Source organism: Mizuhopecten yessoensis, unplaced genomic scaffold (genome assembly GCF_002113885.1).
Source record: "Mizuhopecten yessoensis strain PY_sf001 unplaced genomic scaffold, ASM211388v2 scaffold10885, whole genome shotgun sequence".
Classification (NCBI taxonomy): Eukaryota; Metazoa; Mollusca; class Bivalvia; order Pectinida; family Pectinidae; genus Mizuhopecten; species Mizuhopecten yessoensis.
The window spans coordinates 826365-841565 of record NW_018408770.1 but is presented as its reverse complement, the minus strand read 5'-3'; the positions used below and the strand labels follow the sequence as shown (position 1 = coordinate 841565).

General features: G+C 37.1%; 1 protein-coding gene across 2 annotated transcripts in view; it reads right to left on the bottom strand.

Annotated features, from left to right (window-relative positions):
• Window positions 1–15201, bottom strand: part of LOC110463285 — a 102984-nt gene that overhangs the window by 66701 nt on the left and 21082 nt on the right. The window contains exon 1 of one of the 2 annotated variants that reach the window (XM_021517764.1): window positions 12860–13134. The exons of the other annotated variant lie outside the window; for it this stretch is intronic. The gene's annotated coding sequence lies outside the window, so the exon portion shown is untranslated. Of the gene's footprint in view, window positions 1–12859; window positions 13135–15201 lie in introns of those variants that run through there. 2 annotated transcript variants of the gene reach the window in all.

Here is a 15201-nt window from a genome sequence, read left to right as displayed (position 1 = left end):
TGAAAATCCATAGAAGGCCAAACAAATTTATACATCTGTTTTGATGTCTATCACAAAGTTCCTACAGGGAACATAACAAAATAGATAGCAACAGTCCCTCCATGTCCAAGCTTTTGGGCTTAAACCTTCATCAGGGTCAGAGATATAAGGGTGAGGACCATTCAAGCCCTGATGAAGGGCTAAGCCCGAAAGCTCGGACGTAGAGTGACTGTTACTATATATCTGTTTTAGGTGGGTTTACATTCACTGATTAAAAAAACAAGAGGCCAAGGGGATTGAATAACTTACCTACTCTTTACTTAACTCTCTATACTTACTGGTATCATTATGCTATATGTGCATACCAACAGAGCAAAATAAATCGAAGCTGAGAACATGCAAAAATGTAGCAATTAAAGTCTTTTGAAAAAGTCTACAATTTACCTATTATCTAAATTTGGTATCAATTCCTGTGTTGGCCCTTTTTATATATAATATTCTACTTTATTAATATTCCCAAACACTGTACCTTTTCCTACCTTGCTCCCTTGACACAAGGATAGGTTCTTTACCAAATTAAATTAAAATTTCTTCACACCTAATGAAGGAGAAGGATTTTCAATAACTACCTGTATTTTCTTTATTGGACCTGCCCCTTTGGTGCTAGGATGGGTGGGAGTACACCATACAGAATGAAGTTCCCTTGGCCCACGTATACTATATACCAAATCAGGTTAAAATCCTGATCCTTCTGTATGAATGAAGGGTTTTCCTTCCACTTCCCCTACTGGGTCACCCTCCACACTGCCTCTTCGGGCTGGAGTGGATAGTGTGTGTCTACACAGGCCCCAAGAATTCTCCAAACCAACTTTGGTCAAAATTCATTGAACCATTTGGAAAAGTAGTCTTTTAAATGAACAGTTGATAGTCTGACGACAAATGAACAACAAAGTGCTTTCAGGCCGGTGAGCTAAATATTAGTGCAGGTAAAAATGGCTCAAAACAGACTGATAAAGCATTGATCGATCGGACACCCAACTATTTCGGGAAAGTTTAATGATCATTATAAGGACCTCAAATACATGAAATTAAACTGGTCAACTTTTGTCTTATGACATCATGATCATCCTGTATTTTGAAAACTCAGTCAATTGTGAGGAATTTATATTAATTTGTGCATTCATACTTTTTTAAGATTTTCCTATTAGGAATTTTTAATGGACAAATTGAGAAAAATCATACACTTTTTCAATCAGGAATGGGTCCTTTAATGGATCTAAAAAGTACCCTGATAAACCCCTGTACCTTGATATTTTTCAAAAATATTTTACATTCTATGGAGCACAAATCTTGACTTTACCAGTCTGTAAAATCTCCAGGATCAGCAGTAAAAACTAGGTAAGTAACGTAACCTTTAACAGGCATATCTTTTTTGTAACTGCAGGCCTTATATGTACCAGGGTGCAACAAGTTCATCTTTTTGACATGAATGAAATTATTATGACTCATTCTGAACCCATTTCACCGAATTTCTACATGTATCAGCTTTAAATCAATTTTTTTGAACTTTTACTTTTTACGACTTTGTGCTCTCATTATTTAAGTTGATGGGAATATGACTACAACATTAGGTCGTTACGTAATCCCTGATCTTATTCATACACCAACACCATCATTTTAACTCCAGAACCAATATATTTTCAATCCCGCATTCTGCATTATTTTTATTGACAATAAATGCTCTATTGCTGTGGGACCATTAATTAAGCAATGACGTGACCGAGAAGGCTGTTCATGGCAGCCCAGTGGTGACATGTACATTATAAAACCAACACCAGTGGTTACCGCAGTTACATGTATACGTAATATAACACCTAGTTGTGTAGATTTAATGTCCTGTACCTGTGTAATACACCATGCTATAACTGACATAAGATATCTCATTATCAGAAAACAAGAGGCCCAGAGGGCCTGTATCGCTCACCTGAATATGTTTAAAATAATTGGTATGAAGTAAAGATATAGCACTCCATGGTAGGTGCTGTAAGTACATATGAAATTTCAGAAAGATCCATCCAGTACTTGAGATATAGCGAGAACAAACTTCAAACAGAGCCCCACCCCTATGCCCCTAGGGGGGTCATACCCACCAATTATACAAAATTGAGACCCCTTGGTCCAAGGATGCTCCAGACTAAATATAGAAAAAAATCCCTTAATCTTGTTGGTCGAAGAAGGATCTAAAAGGTTTTACCTCTATTTTTCCTATTGGCCCCCGCCCTTCTGCCCCCTGGGAAACCACACCCACTGCATATACAAAATTGAGTCCTCTTGGCCCAAGGATGCTCCAGACTAAATTAGGATAAAATCCCTAAATCCCTATGGTAAAAGAAGGATTTTAAAGGTTTTATCTCTATTTCCCCTATTGGACCCAGCCTCTCTGCCTCCAGGGGGGTTAGACACACTGTTTATACAAAATTGGTTCCCCTTCACCCAATGATGCTTCATACCAAATTTGGACAAAATCCTTTCATTCGTACAAATCAAGAAGAAGGTATTTGAAGAATTTGCTATGTTTCCCCTATTGGGCCCCTCCCTTCTATCCCCAGGTGGGCCGGACTCGCTGTTTATACGAAATTGAGTCACTTTTGTCCAAGGATGCTCCAGACTAAATTAGGATAAAATCCCTCAATCCATATGGTAGAAAAAGGATTATAAAGGTTTTACTTCTATTTCCCCTATTGGGCCCCGCCCCTCAGGTCCCAAGGGGGCCACACCCACCGTTTATACAAAATTGGTTCCCCTTTTCCCAAGGATGCTCCACACCAAATATGGACCAAATCCTTTCATTCCTACAGAAGAAGAAGGATTTTAAAGAATAATTTGCTATGTTTCCCCTATTGGGCCCGCCCCTCAGGCCCCTGAGGGGCCAGACCCACAGTTTATACAAAATTGGTTCCCCTTCACCCAAGGATGCTTCAGACCAAATATGGAACAAATCCTTTCATTCCTAAAGAAGAAGACGGATATTAAAGAATTTGCTATATTTCCCCTATTGGGCCCCACCTCTCAGGCCCCTGGCGGGCCAGACCCATGGTTTATACAAAATTGGTTCCTCTACACCCAAGGATGCTTCAGACCAAATATGGAACAAATCCTTGCATTCCTACAGAAGAAGAAGGATTTTAAAGAATTTGCTATATTTCCCCTATTGGGCCCCGCTCCCCAGCCCCCAGGGGCCCCACACCCACCATTTATACAAAATTGAGTCTCCTTGGCCCAAGGATGCTCCAGATTAAATTAGGATAAAATCCTTTAATCCCTACGGTAGAAGAAGGATTTTCAAGGTTTTACCTCTATTTCCCCTATTGGGCCCCGCCCCTCTGCCCTCAGGGGGGCCACACCCACAGCTTAATTCAAAATTGAGTCCCCTTGGCCTAAGGATACTCTAGACCAAATTTAGTCAAAATCTACTTGGCCGTTAAGGACTAGTAGCGTTTTAAAGGAAAAGTTGACGGACGGACGACGGACGCTTCGGTATGGCATAAGCTTCGGACCAGGTGAGCTAAAAAGGACGTTTACAAATTTAAATATCTGCCAAGTATTTAATTTATATGAAATTGAAATCCTCAAGAATAATTCAAATGAAACATATAATCACACAAGCGTTTGGAAACAATTAAGAAATTAACAGTTTCATCCATACTCATTTGGATCAGAAAAGGGGAGGTAACATGTCAAATTATATACCTTTTAAGCATAAGGCTATATGCTACCTTTTTATGATACTGGTAATTTGTGTTACAGGTATCTACCTGTAAGTATAGCATGTTTATCAAATACAATTTAATCACTATCCTTCCATATTTCCTGTAATCATTATTGATACAATGGGCAAAGTCACACTACAGTATTGGATATGAGAAAAATAAAGTTAATCAAATTTTTACGACTAGAATCTATGCTCAGCAGTTTGTGATTCAGACAGTGTCCAGGGTGTACTCCCTTCCCTCACTGGACTACATATTTACGTCCCAACTCATACACAATTTCTCAGGTAAGTGGCCCCTAGCAGTAACTAATTAAGACATATCTACACTACACCTGCACTTACCTGCACACTTATCATCTTTCCTACTTTGATCTTTGTCTACCTTTACAGGTAAACACCCAAAATTTCAGTTTCAGTCGAACATCAAACAAGTATATGTCTTTGTCGTGTATGGATAAATACCAAATGTTCAGCAATAGGCTGTAACTTGTAATCCTTAACATCGGTAGACCAGTCAGTTTACAAGTACAAGTGCACACTATATATATGAGCACTGTGCAGTTTTATCTGGGATAGTGTTTAGACTGGTCTTAATGCATGTACATAATGTATGTAAACATACGCTCACAGACTCTGGGAAGGAAGTGGTGTCTGAGGTGGTCTGGACCGGCTCTCAGTAGAGTCCACAAAATGGTGATTCCTGGGAAGTAAGTGGTGTCTGAGGTGGTCTGGACCGGCTCTCAGAGAGTCCACAAAATGGTGATTCCTGGGAAGTAAGTGGTGTCTGAGGGGGTCTGGACCGGCTCTCAGTAGAGTCCACAAAATGGTGATTCCTGGGTTCAAATCCTGATCGGCTCTAATATTTAACTTTATCATTTTCTCAGACAAGTCACAACTTCCACACATACGCAAATTCATTATACACCGAGCTACATATTAATCTTTACCATTTTCACAAACATGTTACAATACCTCCCTCCCACACACACACCCAAGTTCATAATACACTGAGCCTTAAATATTTTTACCATTTAAATTTCACAGACAAGTCATAATGTCCCCACCTCCCATACTAACACCAAAGTTCATAATACATAGTCTGGTATGGATATTCCAGAGATAAGTAAACGATTTCAATAGACCACCATGAACTTGCACTAAGGTTTTCCTTAAATTACTAATAAGCTACGCCATATGATGGTATTGAGATGAATTGTATGTGTCAATTAAATCTAATATCACTTTAATATATTAAGAACTTAACTCCATACACCAAGCCCAACACAGAAATTATGACATATTCCTATTGGCAGCTGGCTTCATCATGGTGAACTTTCTTTACACAGTTAACCCAGTGACCTTAATGATCTCAATGACCTTGTGACCTAAGTGACCTTTCAGTATAACTCTGTAACACATTTCCATCCAATCATTTCCACATAACAAATTAACTCTTCTTCTAAATGGATGTTATAAAAAAAAAATCAGAAATAACTGCTGAGATCCAGCAAGTTAAACCACCTTTGTCTTATTATCCCCACAATACCGAGGGTCATTCCCTGGATCTGACATTGGTACTCCACCATCCCTGCGTCACACATCGACCCTTGTTAGCACTGGGTTAGTAAATTAAGCTTCAAGTTTCTGTTCCTCTAAAGCCGGGTTCATTACTACTGCAAGGCAGTTACACCGTTACAAGGTCAAACTTGACAATCTTCAAGGTCAACCACGCTACAGTAATGTGCGTAAGGACTCTTATCTTCAAACAGAAAATCAATTCATTGATCATATATAAACACTAGACATTCTAATACAAATTTATTAATGGCATTATATGGAAACTTATCCTGCAATGTTTTTGGAGATTACTCCATAAGGGAGTGTTTCATAATTATATCCTGTATTCAATCATGTATTCATACACAATTAATCAAAATCCTGTTTTTTTGCATCCAGAAATAATGTGTCTATCTTGTTTAGAATTATCTGAGGCGTCGATTACAAGCCTGGTTACATTGTTAATTGGGTGCAGAAGATAGTGCCCACACAGGCCTCCCAGGTTATCGGAGTCATCCAGGATCAAACCGAACAATGCAGCTTCGTCTAACATCCTGAACAGCCATATAACAGGACAAATCAGGTAGAAAACACACATTAATTCAAGTATTGTAACACAATACATATCTTTTTGTTTATTTTTTTTATTTTTTAGGGGTGTTTACAATTATATTTTTATTTTTTATATCATACTTTGGGACTTTAAATGGCCACAATAAGACATATTGTTTCAAAGTACCAGTATGACCCCAGTTTGGGTGAATCTTTATCTCCGAGATCTGTCTCCCACACTAGATTCCTATCATAGTATACAGGTATAAAGATATAATCAGGATCCTGTTGGCCAATGACACCAGGCTGAAGGGGCCTAACAAGACAGAAACAACAGCCTACATACCTACCCAAGAATAAATCAGTGACACCAAGCCGAGGGACCCAAATTACAAGGCAGAAATTACAGCCTACGAACCTATAGCTACCCAGGAACAGGACAGTGACACCAGGCCGTACGGCCCTAACAAGGCAGAAACAACAGCCTACATACCTACCCAAGAATAGATCAGTGACACCAAGCCGAGGGACCCAAATTACAAGGCAGAAATTACAGCCTACGAACCTATAGCTACCCAGGAACAGGACAGTGACACCAGGCCGTACGGCCCTTACAAGTCAGAAATTACAGCCTACGAACCTACCCAAGAATAGATCAATGACACCAGGCCGTACAGCCCTAACAAGGCAGAAATTACAGCCTACGAACCTACCCAAGAATAGATCAGTGACACCAGGCCGTACGGCCCTTACAAGGCAGAAATTACAGCCTATGAACCTACCAAAGAATAGATCAGTGACACCAGGCCTTACGGCCCTAACAAGGCAGAAATTACATGGGGCTGTAAACAAGACAGAAGTTAAAGTCTATGTACCTAACCAAGAATACTTCAAATAAAAACAGAAATTGTAACTTAATTCAGAAATTCAAGCATGGATTGAAACAAGACACCCTGGGTGTACCATCACCTGGGGCTTTGGTAGCAAGATCTTACCAATCTCTAATATATAATGTAATACAATACTTACAATAACAAGTCCACATGTTAAACCAGCCAATTTTCTTGTATTAATTTCTCTATAAACGTGTAATGGAAATGTTGCAACCTAAACATGCCATCTGCAAGAATAAAAATGTTTTGTTTGGCAAATACTAAAAGTCAATTAAAGTATCAAATGTGTATATATTTGGTAGCAACATTTTAATTTCGTATAATTATACACAAATTGTTCCTGTTTACTAGAAGTATTAAATTCTGCTTAGCTACACACAATATGAAAATATCCCATGTTTGAACTTACTATCAGATCTAAACATGTTCTATCTAAATTATTTTTTATTAGAATAAATAACAATTAATAGTAAATATCCTAAAAGGTCTAACAACTGTTTATCCCTCAGGCATTATTGATATAGGTTACTCCCGCGACAGGTCAGTATCCTTAAGTAAAAGGTTATAGGGCTATATATTACATTAACTTTTTTCTCTGTATCTATTTAATAACACAGCTGCAGTGGCACCAAGACCATTAGTACAGCAAAAATATTAGCAGTGTAACTACCAAGTAACTCAAGTTCAAAAGTACCTCATGACCCAAAATGATATATCAGCAAAATCCTGTATATCGGTTTGTACTTAATTTAGTGTCAAATTATTTTAGCTCTCAACAGTACATGATATTCCATCTATTAGTGCTATCATAATCTCACTAAAATATGAAACAGAGTAGCCATAATTTATTTTATGTTATACAGAGTGTGTACATACCGTTATTTCATCTACAATGAAAACTTCTTAAAAACTGACTGCCCACCTGGAACTAATTCATTCTAACACCTGTATTTTTTACCCAGGAGAAAATAGTTATCCTGGATAAGATAAAAGAAATAAGGTAACAAGAGTACTGCGGGGCAGAACAATATATGCCCATCGAATGCCATATAGTGTTATATACTTTCTTACATTGAAATAAGATCTGCATCATTCAAAGAGTGGTTGCTGACATGCTATAAAAATGTAGGAGAATATCTCTGGATAATTATTTTTTTATACTGAAATGAACAAAGGGCAATAACTTTTGCAAAAATCGTTGAACCAAAATTCTTTTCAAGGAAACACAACAACATTTCATGATTATTTAGCTTACTAAGTTTCAAAGAAATCTGTCAAAAAATGTAGGAGGAGATTGCCGGACAAAAAATCAAATACTGAAATGAACAAAGGGCAATACATTTTGTAAATATATATTGTCGAATCAAAATTCTTTTAAGGGAGACACAATTTCATATCATGATTATAATGTATACCAAGTTTCAAAGATATCCGTTGAAAAATGTAGGAGGAGATTGCCGGACAAAAAACAAATACTGAAATGAACAAAGGGCAATAACTTTTGTAAATAATGTCGAATCAAAATTCTTATCAGGGAGACACAAATTCATTTCATGATTTTAATGTATACCAAGTTTCAAAGAGATCGGTCGAAAAATGTAGGAGGAGATTGCCGGACAAATTAAAGTTTACACTGGACGGCTGGACAACGCAATACCATAATACTCCCGTCAAATTTGACGGGCGTATAAAAATGATGATGTTACATATCATTACCTCAATAGAGCTATTCTTATGACAAACTTCTTTTGTTTTATATTATCAATGCTAATTATCCTGTCTAACCTACTATAAGTACATCACATCGTTCACTACAGCGACCAACTGACCCTAGAGACACCATCTGTCCACTTATTACTGGACATCTAGTCATTACACTGACCAGTCAATATACAATCTGCTGCTGAAAACAAACACCTGTTCTGTCATTATCTTCCTACTTCTTACGTTACATAAATAATAAGGTCGCTTCAATCAAGGAATCATTGACTGCTGATCAATACTAGCTGACCAGTCCACACCACCAAAGTCAGTTGTAATACAGATATGTCCTAACATGATTCCTGCATGGTGATCAATAAGTTATTAAACATCCTGATTGTGGTTTGATTGAGTTAATCAATAAAGGTTTAATTATAATTATTTGATGTTAATACAGGTCCAACGTTAAACCAATATAGGTTCTATATAATACCAAAACAGATCCCACATAATACCAATACAGGTCCTACATGTCATCAATACAGTTTCCATATCAAATCAATACACGTCCTACATGTCTTCAATACAGTTTCCATATCAGATCAATACACGTCCTACATGTCTTCAATACAGTTTCCATATCAAACCAATACACGTCCTACATGTCTTCAATACAGTTTCCATATCAAATCACTACACGTCCTACATGTCATCAATACAGTTTCCATATCAAATCAATACAGGTCCTATATGGCATCAATAAAGGCCCTAAGTGACATAACTACAATGTACCTACTTGTCCAAATGACACCATCCCAGGTCCTACATTTCATAAATATGGGTCCTACATGACACTAATACAGGTCTCGATGACAATATGACATCAATACATGTCCCACATACCATCAATATTGCTCATATGAAAATATGACATCAATTCAGGTACAATATGATATCCAATCAGGTCCCAACACATGTCATCAATCTAGGTCCCACATGACAACAATCTAGGTCCCACATGACAACAATACAGGCCCTACATGACATGAATACAGATCATACATGACATCAATATAGGTCACATGACAATATGACATCAATACAGGTCCTACATGACATCAATATAGGTCTCATGACAATATGACATCAATACAGGTCTTACATGACATCAATATAGGTCACATGACAATATGACATCAATACAGGTCCTGCATGACATCAATATGGGTCACATGATAATATGACATCAATACAGGTCCTACATGATACCAATGTAGGTCACATGACAATATGACATAAATACAGGTCCTACATGACATCAATATAGGTCACATGACAATATGACATCAATACAGGTCCTACATGACATCAGCATAGGTCACATGACAATATGACATCAATACAGGTCCTACATGGCATCAATATAGGTCACATCACATCAATATAGGTCACATGACAATATGACATCAATACAGGTCCTACATGGCATCAATATAGGTCACATCACATCAATATAGGTCACATGACAATATGACATCAATACAGGTCCTACACGACACCAAAACAGATCTCATGTCGACTTCAATACCAATCCCGGACAGGAATCCAATTTCATTCATCTATTATGTAGTGCTGACAAATGGCATTTTAAGGTCACCCTTAATATTTTTGTAGCTAGACCACGTTTGCATAGGTTGAATTTGAATATTACTCATGAATATACAAAGGACATTTGATCACTTCTTAGTTATCTGAACACTCTACCTATGATTAAATTTAGCATATCTTTTGAACAAATTGAAAAAACATGGAAATGGAAGCACAACACATTAATTATATTTTACTGTATCAAGGATTATAATGAAAAGATAGTGTTCACTCTTGAAGGGAGTTAAGGTACCGGAGGCCCTTCTTACCATCAACATAAGATATCCCTCAGCACTATACATATCCCTTGTGACATTGAACCACACTTCCTGTTTTGTGTCCCTGACAGGTGACGGGGCCTACACTTCTACCTGAAATCTATATAATTTATCAATCGGCTGAAATTCCTTTCACTAGGATGCCTATAATCCAGTTTGATACAGAAATTAATATCTCAGACACTTGATAATAGAGCAGATGTTCTACATTTCCGATGGTTTTAAATACAAAGTTTCTTTAATTAAAATTACAACTTCAAAACTTACTGTAGCACAACGCAACTTCACGTACAATTGAACTGAAAAGCTAGCATATACATCATGTAGGTGCTGTTCATTTCACCGAAAAAATGTCCTCGAACATAATGTCATTATTCAAATTTTAAAACATTTAGTTGATAATAAGGTTATCATGTCCCATCTCTTATCAGTTAGACAGACCGATAAACGACAGACAACACCTATGTTGTATCAATAGTGCATGTAGTCTATAAATAGATCAACCTATATTTACACAGATTATATGTTGCCCTACTTTAAAAGAACCAACATTAGATGATAAATCTTTTTGGCCATATGAACAATGTCTTCCTTCTACAAAACTACAAACTACAACTTTTAGTTCACAGCAATAGTGGGGCAGTCACCAGATACTGACCGTAGGTTGGTGGTTTTTCTCCGGAAACTCCGGCTTTCCTCCACCACCAAAACCTGGCACGTCCTTAAATGACCATAGCTGTTAATAGGACGTAAAACACAAACAAACCAAATCATAGCGATATTAACCTTGACCTCTGACCTTCCTACTTAAATCAACTTATAAATCTACTGACCTTCACACTTATAAACCTTCCTCTCTAAATACATAGATGACATAGAAAATTTAAATTTAGATTTTATTAGATTTTATTATAATCATTATTGTGTGTACTGAAAATGGAAGTTTGAAATAGCCTTGGCATATTCATTAATACTGTTTATTATATACTGTAAACAGGCTTACTTTTTGCACACAAAAATGTTAGCGCATTATCCAAATTTAACAGGTTCTTGTTTTGATATATAAGTGCACCAACATGCAATATGTGCAATATAAAACTATATACAGAAACTGCAATTAGAACAATCATACTACAGCACAAAATTTCAAATTCAAAAAGTGCCAAAATAAAACTACTGCTGTACATAGAAGTATTTGATATGCCAGTACATATAAACAATGATTATTTTGTCAGAGATCCTGTAGTTGTTATCCTTATCACTATACCTCAGTATTGACAATGTCTAGCCAGATCAGTGAACTCGTTTGGAAATACATCAACTGGACATCAACTGGACCTCAAAAAACAATTACCGCCACTGATGTTGATTCTTCTCTACCCGGAATTCCATTAGATATACATCACCTTGACATCAACCTGTTATCCTTATCACTATATATACTTCAGTATTGACAATGTCTAGCCAGACCAGCAAACTCCATTAGAAATACATCATCTGGACATCAACCGGTAATTTCAAAGAAAAGTTACTGCCATTTTTACCCTGCTTATATATAGATTAAAGCTTTTTGTCCCATTCTGAATTCACCCTCCATTTCAAGGAGAAAAGGATGAAAAGGATGGGGAAATGTTTACAAAACTTATATTTACAAAATTGACATTTGATGTACTGACAGTTCTAACATATGATCTCATCTTCTCAAGACTAGCTGTCATATCAAAGTGTATTTACTTAAGGATCATGAAAAAGATGCAAAGACCAAGCGCGACCAATGACCGCAATGAAAACCAACCTTTACATCAAAGAGCAAAATATCAAATTTGATGATTCAGTCTCAGTTATAAGTATAACCATTGTGTCATTGGCGTAAAGTAAAATTAGCCAGCAAAAACTGCAGTTTGATAATCCTCAACACCAGATTTCATAATTAACCGGGAAATGTTTAAAAAACATGTAATCGCTCAAGCTGCTTTGATGAAAACACCTGGAGTAATTGCGAAATCTTGGCAGAGAAATGGAGCTAAATACAAACACTAAACAAAGTCAGTGAAGTCAGAAATGAAGTTCATAGTGATCTAGATTTTGATATACTGCTGTCATAGCTGTAAGTATGTGTAAACATATGAAGTTAAATGACTCTTGGACTTCTAGTATTATGGGGGAAGATTTACAGAGCTAAATGCAAAGTAGTATGGATTGTGTCTCCTCCAATAGAGCCGTAGAGACGTAAATGTGACTGTTATTTGTAACTAAAGTTTGTTTCCCCATTGTGTTTGGCTCAGCTGTATTATACGGGGACATAAATGTGACTGTTATTTGTAACTCAAGTTTGTGTCCCCATTGTGTTAAATGGCTCAGCTGTATTATGTCAACTCCCTTATTATGGAACTTTTACCAACCTCTACTGTATGTATATTACAGGTAACGGTATGTGTTATAGCCAAAGTCAACAAGCAAAAGAGTAGACGTTAACTTACATGAGCAGTGGTTTCTTCAAAACAATAACAATCCCAGGTAACACAGCACAGGTATGTGGTCCTAATAAACAGGTGTGGCCAGGTGAGGAAAGACGAGGACGAGAGAGATAGTGAGGATGAGCTCGAGGTTGGTGTCCAGCCACAGTTACACACACAGACTGGCAGGCTGCCCAATATCACTGGTATACTTTGGGAAGCATGCCTGGTATGTGTGACACCCCTAGCTACCTATAGTTACACCAGTCTCTCCAGCAAGCAGTACATCACCTGTAGCGCCTACCTGTAACTTACCTCAGTATATACCTGTAGGCCCCAGTTACTTCATTTAACATGAGACTTCATTATTCACAAACCTTCTATGATATAAGCCTGTTATCAGATAACATTTCTCCTGAGGTTACAAAAATGTTTATAAGTATTTAAACAACGGGATGAGTATCAGAGCATTTTGTCAACAAACGCCTCACCTCCATAAAAGTATAAAGCTTACCTGGGAATTATCCAGCTGGAATTGCTTAAAGAGGTTAAATCGTAAGTCAACAAGAAATAAGGGCCCACTTTGGACCCTATCAGAGATCTCTATACTGATGTAATAGACTGACTTCTAGGCTAATCCTCATAATAAACACAGACCTAGGGTCAGTCTCGGTAAGTACATAGGCTCTGGACACTGGACACAGCTTCGGGTCAACACTGACCAAATACAGTGATGGGTTAAACTGGGTGTATCCATTGGCCGAACAAACAATTCCAAACAAGTATAACAAACACCGCCCATCTGACCCTTACCAACTAAACCAAATACATGTAGGTTTTCTCATTCCCAGAACAAACTTCATCATTCAAATCTATTACGGAACTCCGTCTATACAGTGTCCACCCCAGTGTACAGGGTTAATGTACTTACAAGGTTTTCACACATTGAGACTGCTGTGTCTTTTCTCTGAAGTGTATGAAGCATCGTGTCTGTCTGTAAGTGTCATGTTCTCAGAGAGACATGTTTATACACCATCTTCCTTATGTTATGATAAAACATATGGATACAGTAATCACTAACATTTCGAGAGTTTACACACATTGGAAGTTTCATATGTTTCAGGATGTTAAATTAAATGATACCACAGAAAGTAACCAACAAGATGATATCTCATGTAAGGATACAACCAGGAAGAATAAGATCTGTGTGTTATGATCCGTGTTCTTTAACAGGACATATAATCCAGTCATTTACATACATTCATTTACAAAGCTTCTCAAAGACATATTGAGCCCAGACTGTTGAGCCATTCAGAAGATTTGGTGCAGGCAAGCAAACAATACAATGATTCAACATTTGACCCGTTACAATGACCTTGACATTGGAAGTCAACCACAAAACCTGTATGTGACATGTAATCTAGTTGTGGTACATGCTTCTATGATGCTACATACAAGAAAGTAACTGTAAGACAAAAATGTCCTCTGCAGCGGCATGTCTTCTTCTCATCAACATAAGGTCCAGGATCATTAATCATAAATTTGCTTTAAATACTTTCTCATAAAGTTTTATTCAAATCAATGGCAAAACATTTCTATTTATAGTAACTGTGGCCTTGACATTAGATCCACAAACTTGAACTATAGATTCATTGGTGGGATTTGTGTACCAAATATTTGCATAAAGTTTTGTTGCAATAAAATGGTGAGTGAGCTTGATAGATCGATGAATCAAAAATATAATGCATGTATGAATGGACAAGGGCAATGCCAATTAAAACAATATGAACCGTTTACAATTTATTACCCAAACAAGAATTTGGGATAAACAGACACTGTTAGGGAACTGATTAGATAGCACCGCCACACATAAGAATACAGCTTTAATCACTCAACTGCTATTTTCCTGTTGATTCTATATGGGTCAATAATGAATTCAAATATCTTGGCATTACTGGTATTTATTCAACCATATCATGTAACAAGAGTACCACGGGGCGGAACAATATACGCCCGTCAAATGCCATGTAGTGTTATATACTTTCTTACATTGAAATAAGATCTGCATCATTCAAAGAGTGGTTAGCTGACATGCTATAACAAGAGGCCCAAGAGGGCCTGTATCGCTCACCTGAATATCTAAGCAGTCATAGCAAAATATTCTCATTAAATATTATATTGCACTATAAATATTTCCCTCGCAAACTTTGTTGGCTCCATCTGTTGAAACTACCAGCAAAATATTATTATAAGATTCTATGCTTTTTGATTCTTCTTCAGAAGTTGCTCGACATATTTTTCCCTGTGATCTTGTAAGTAGGTCAATGTCATTTTCCTTCTCAAATTGGTTAGCTCTATTCCAAAAA